The following is a 6,099-nucleotide window of genomic DNA, read 5'->3' as shown; positions in this document are numbered from 1 at the left end:
GCACAATTTGTTTGTGTACATTGCACTCTGTTGCACTTTTGTCTACTGTCCTGCGTTGCTGTTTTGTACATTTTCTATTTACTTTGTTGCACTTTAGTAAGGAAGGTTTGGCACCATGTGGATACCGTAGTATATCTATTTATGTAGCATGTTGACCAATTGTGTTCTATGTAGCACCGAGGTTCCAGGGAAACGCTATCTCATTGCACTGTGTACTGTGTATACAGCTGTAATGACAATAAACACTCTTGAATCTTGAATCTTGAATGTACAGTGTGAAAGCTGGTCGGCACGTATTCAAAGGGCCGAAAGGCCTGTTCCCGCACTGTATCTCTAAAGTCGAGTCTGAACAGTAAAAAGTAAAATGTGCCTGCTGATTGCCTGCAGTATATGGGTACTGCCATGTTGAGGAAGGGTTTAACTCATGCAACAATCACCAGCTTGAAATTTGCAAAGCAAATTTTGATTGGCTTAGAACAACAAAGCCAATGTTCCCAAGTACCAATGCATATGCATAATACTGCTTTGATTTTATATAAAATAAAAATCTATCCTGAAAAAACCCTGATTATGGAGTTTCTCTTTGTCCTATCTTACATAACAAAATAGATATTTATTAGGTATGGAGAGTTGATGCAGATGTGAAGATAAAAATGAATTAATGCAAGATAGTGCAGTTGTATGGTTGTTTGGTGTGTGGAGATGGCAGCATGAAGGACCTGCTTCCATGCTTTATGATTCTATGACTTTATGTGATTTAGACTGGTCAATGCAGAGCTCCAAACTATAAACTAATACAATGTTCCTCAACACAATGGAGATTAATTCTCACTTCTCAAATGAAAGAAATGCTTGGAAGATAAATTGTAATGGACGTCATAAAATAGAGAGATTTATCTGTTACATAACAAGATAGTTGGAGAAACGAGGTAAAGTTGTTTTGGCACAACTGTACAAATTGTGTTGAAATCTCACTTTTAGTCTGTTGGGTTATGGTTTGCAAGTATTTGCTTTGGAGTCAATGCAACAAAGTTAATTACCATGAAACTCATGAGAAAAAAAAATCACATTTTAATACAAGATGGAATATATTTGATCTGTGTTCACTGGCGTTTAATGGAATGATATAAACTCAGGAGTGTATTCAAAATTGTGAAAGGGATTGACAGGGGAGATGTTGAAAATTGAGAATTTAAAAGTAGGAAGTTGGTTACTTGGGACTGAACAGATTTGTGTCATTCAGAGCAATGTAAATCTTCTGAATCTCCCATTCTACAGGACTCAGTCATAGAATATATATATCAGAAATTGACAGAATTTTCTTGGTACAAAAGGATGTATAAGAAATTGATGGTTCTCACCTTCCAGTTGAATTTTTCCGTCTTTCTTTTCTGGTGGCATTCACTAATGCTGAGTTATCAGCCTGAATAAGCAAATGCGAGAGATAGATATTTACATGGATTGCAACAGTCCATTCTCAAGAAGCAATTTCATCAGAATGGACAATATTGGTGCATGCTGCATTCACCTGGGAAAAAGTGTTACATCTTAATGGGACTAGGGGAGAATACGTGTTCGGCACGGACTAGAAGTGTCGAGATGGCCTGTTTCCGTGCTGTAATTGTTATATGTTATATGGTTATATGGTTAATGCACGTGTGCATTGACTGTAATCTTTGGAAAGAAATGGTAAATCTTCATTGTTCATGAAAATCATGTAATTTCTAATATAAATCACTGGATGTATCACCATCTAAATTTATGTTTACATTTGGGCAGATCAAATCAATGTGCATACTCTGATTCTGTTCTAGTGGCTGACAATAACGTATAAGGAACCAATCTCAGTAAAAGTAATTATAGTATTCAACTTGAATAAATGCAGCTTCTGTTATGGAGCAACACATTAGGAAGAAGTGCTGAGAAATGCAGCCAGTGAAAGTTTCTGGAAGTACTTTGGAAACATACAAAATAATTTGGTCATTTGCCCCCCCACCCTCCCTTGTCCATTCTGCCATCCATTAATATTATGCCCATTCTGGGCACTTGAGCAAGCATCTTTATCCCAAGCAAATAAAATTGCAGATGCTGGAAATTTGAAGTAAAGTAAAACATTTATGGAAGCACACAGCTGTTCAGGCAGCTACTGTGGAAATAGAAACAAGGATAATGTTTCAGATTGATCACATTCCATTTCCTTGTATTTATTGATAATTACATAACTGGTGCAAGGAAACCCATTGAAGCTTACAATGCTGATGGACTAAAGAATGACAAAGAGATTGGGAAGAAACACAATGTATTCAAGTATATCTACACACATGAAAATTATTGTTTCCAAGATAAATGTGAAAATAAGTGTTTGCTGGAATAAAATGCAATTATGTTGTTTTCTGAGCTTTGACTGTGCGCTTACCATTTTGAATCACACATGCAAATGAACCATTGTCTAGGTCAAGCCCCAGGTATCTGTTATCATGATATCGCTCATTTGGCATATTACTGTGAAAATATAAAGTTAGTACCATGAATGCCCCTATATACAGGGACATACAGTGAATGCCTGTATACAGGAACATGTTGGTATCTCTGTGCTTTTATATACTCTGGTTCCATTGGGCAGGAGACTCATATGGTGTGCAAGCAATGTAAGAATTACACTGACTGATACATGAATATAGGAGACACAATGAACTGCAGACGCTGGAATCTTGAGCAAAGAACAAAATGCTGTAGGAACTATGCTGGTCAGGCAGCATCTATGGAGGAAATGGATAGGCAACATTTCAGGTCAGAGCCCTTATCCTGCCTGATATTCTTCAGGCTGATATAGGTTAAGAGTTCAGCCTTGCTAATAAAACATCTCCTCTTTCTCTGTATTACAGTCTGTATTATAGAGTAATAACACCCTCTGGCTGACTGTCAAGTATCCATCTACACTAATCCCACTTACCAGCACTTGGCTGGTAAGTGGGTCGGTGGGGGCGCTGCGAGACGGCTGCCCTGCCAGCAGCGTGTCCATTATTTCTACTTTTTTTTAGTGTGTCCAAATGTTTGTTTTAGTGTCTCTAGGTATGTCTTGTATGGGGGGTGGTGAGGGGTGGTAATGGGGGACCCACTTTCGGTCGCCTCCTCCACGGAGTGGCAACTTTTTCCGTCACTTCCCTCGTGGCCTAACACCATGGATTGGAGCGGCCTTTCCCAGAGTCAGGCCCAGAGTTTCAGCAGCGGGCGCAGTGTGCACTTTTCATCGTGGAGCGGGCGAGCCCTTGCCGGGGTTGCCAGAAGGGAGTGCTCTGATCGCCGGCCCACGGACTGTTACATCCTGATGCTGCGGTCTGCGGAGCTTTTAGTCGCGGGCGCGGCATGGACTTACCATCTGGAGCCTGGGTTCCCTCGCCGGGGACAGCCAGAAAATAGCTCCGACCGCCGCCAGCGGGCCACAAAATCCTGAAGCCGTGGTCTCCGGTAGGCAAACGCCGATTCGGGACCTCCAAACCACGGAGTGTGTTCGACCGTCCTGACGACAGGGCCTGTCCATTGGGCCTTCCATAGCGCTGACTGCAGAGGTTTATGGCCCGACCACAGGTGAACAATGGAGGAGGACTGACTGTACTTTGTGCCTTCCACCACAGTGAAGAATGCTGTGGTGGATGTTTGTGTTATCTTTTATCGTGTATTTTGTGTTCTTTTTTGATTGTACCAATGCTGGCAAATTCATTTCACTGCACTTATATGTGTATGTGATGAATAAAACTGGTTGATCGATTGATTGTTTGGCCTTCAGCCTTCTATATCTTAACAATTCAACTGCTTGCCTAGAGGCTTCTTAAATGGTACGAAGCCCTTGCAGTATGTGGGAGGTCAAGGACACCGCTGGTGCCTCTGGCTGCTACAAATGCGAGAAGTGCATCCAGGTAGAGCTCCTGAAGGGCCGTGTTGGGGAACTGGAGAAGCAAGTGGATGACCTCCGGTTCGTCCGAGAAACGGAGTCGTTCCTCGACAAGTCCTACAGTACGATTGTTACACCTAAGGTACTGGAAGAGAGAAGGTGGGAGACAGTGAGAACGGGAGGAAAGCATGGAATGCCAACGTCCCCGGGTGTTGTACCTCTTGTGAACAGGTTCACCCACTTAGAAGCTGTCGGGACAGAAGAGGTGTTTACACTGGGCGGCGGACTGGCTTGTGATGCGAATAGGGCTGTTGAGCCAAAACCAAAAAGGCCTAAGGCAGGCAACGCCATTGTAGTGGGAGACTCCATTGTAAGAGGTACGGACAGGGGTTTCTGCGGCAACAGACGGGATGCGAGGATGGTGTGCTGCCTTCCTGGTGCCAGGATCCAGGATGTCACGGACAGAGTGTAGAAAATCCTCAAGGGCGAAGGTGAACATCCGGAAGTGGTAGTGCATGTCGGCACAAACGATGTCGGAAAGAAGGGGATGAATATTCTGCAGCGGGACTTTAGAGAGCTCGGAAAAATGCTGAAAAGCAGGACCTCCAGGGTTGTTATCTCCGGTTTGCTTCCAGTTCCTCATGCTAGCGAGAGCAGGAACAGGGAGATACGGGACCTGAACGTGTGGCTGAGGAACTGGTGCACGGGGCAGGGATTTAGATTCTTAGATCACTAGGATCTGTTTTGGGGTAAGGGGGAACTGTACAAAAGGGACGGATTGCATCTTAACAGGTGTGGGACCAGCATTCTGGCAGGCAGGTTTGCCACTGCTACACGGGTGGTTTTAAACTGAATAAGGGGGGTGGGGTGTCGAATGGGATAGTGGAGGATGGAGTTAAAGGGAAAGGGTTTCTTAAATGTGTGAGCGTAGAGACAGAGGGGTGTAAAATGAGGGTAGAAGCAATAGGTAGCAAGGTGAAAAGTAAAAGTGGCAGGCAGACAAAACCAGGGCAAAAATCAGAAAGGGCCACATTTCAACATAATTGTATAAGGGGTAAGAGTGTTGTAAAAACAAGCCTGAAGGCTTTGTGTCTCAATGCAAGGAGCATTCGTAATAAGGTGGATGAGTTGAATGTGCAGAGAGCTATTAATGACTATGATATAGTTGGGATCACGGAGACATGGCTCCAGGGTGACCAAGGCTGGGAGCTGAACATCCAGGGATATTCAATATTCAGGAGGGATAGAGAGAAAGGAAAAGGATGTGGGGTAGCGTTGCTGATTAGAGAGGAGATTAACGCAATGGAAAGGAAGGACATTAGTTTGGAGGATGTGGAATCGGTATGGGTAGAGCTGCGAAACACTAAGGGGCAGAAAACGCTGGTGGGTGTTGTGTACAGGCCACCTAACAGTAATAGTGAAGTTGGAGATGGTATCAAACAGGAAATTAGAAATGCGTGCGACAAAGGCAAAACCATTATAATGGGTGACTTCAATCTACATATAGATTGGGTGAATCAAATTGGCAGGGGTGCTGAGGAAGAGGATTTCTTGGAATGTATGCAGGATAGTTATCTAAATCAACATGTAGAGGAACCAACGAGAGAGTAGGCTATTTTAGACTGGGTATTGAGTAATGAGGAAGGGTTAGTTAGCAGTCTTGATGTACGTGCCCCCTTGGGCAAGAGTGACCATAATATGGTTGAGTTCTTCATTAGGATGGAGAGTGACATTGTTAATTCAGAAACAATGGTTCTGAACTTAAAGAAAGGTAACTTTGAGGGTATGAGACGTGAATTGGCCAAGATTGACTGGCAATTAATTCTAAAAGGGTTGACGGTGGATATGCAATGGAAGACATTTAAAGACTGCATGGATGAACTACAAAAATTGTTCATCCCAGTTTGGCAAAAGAATAAATCGGGGAAGGTAGTGCATCCGTGGATAACAAGGGAAATCAGGGATAGTATCAAAGCGAAGGATGATGCGTACAAATTAGCCAGAAAAAGCAGCATACCGGAGGACTGGGAGAAATTCAGAGACCAGCAGAGGAGGACAAAGGGCTTAATTAGGAAAGGAAAAATAGATTATGAAAGAAAACTGGCAGGGAACATAAAAACTGACTGCAAAAGTTTTTATAGATATGTGAAAAGAAAGAGATTAGTTAAAACAAATGTAGGTCCCTTGCAGTCAGAAACAGGTGAGTT

Source organism: Amblyraja radiata, chromosome 3 (genome assembly GCF_010909765.2).
Source record: "Amblyraja radiata isolate CabotCenter1 chromosome 3, sAmbRad1.1.pri, whole genome shotgun sequence".
Classification (NCBI taxonomy): Eukaryota; Metazoa; Chordata; class Chondrichthyes; order Rajiformes; family Rajidae; genus Amblyraja; species Amblyraja radiata.
Note: the sequence above shows the minus strand (reverse complement) of the source record.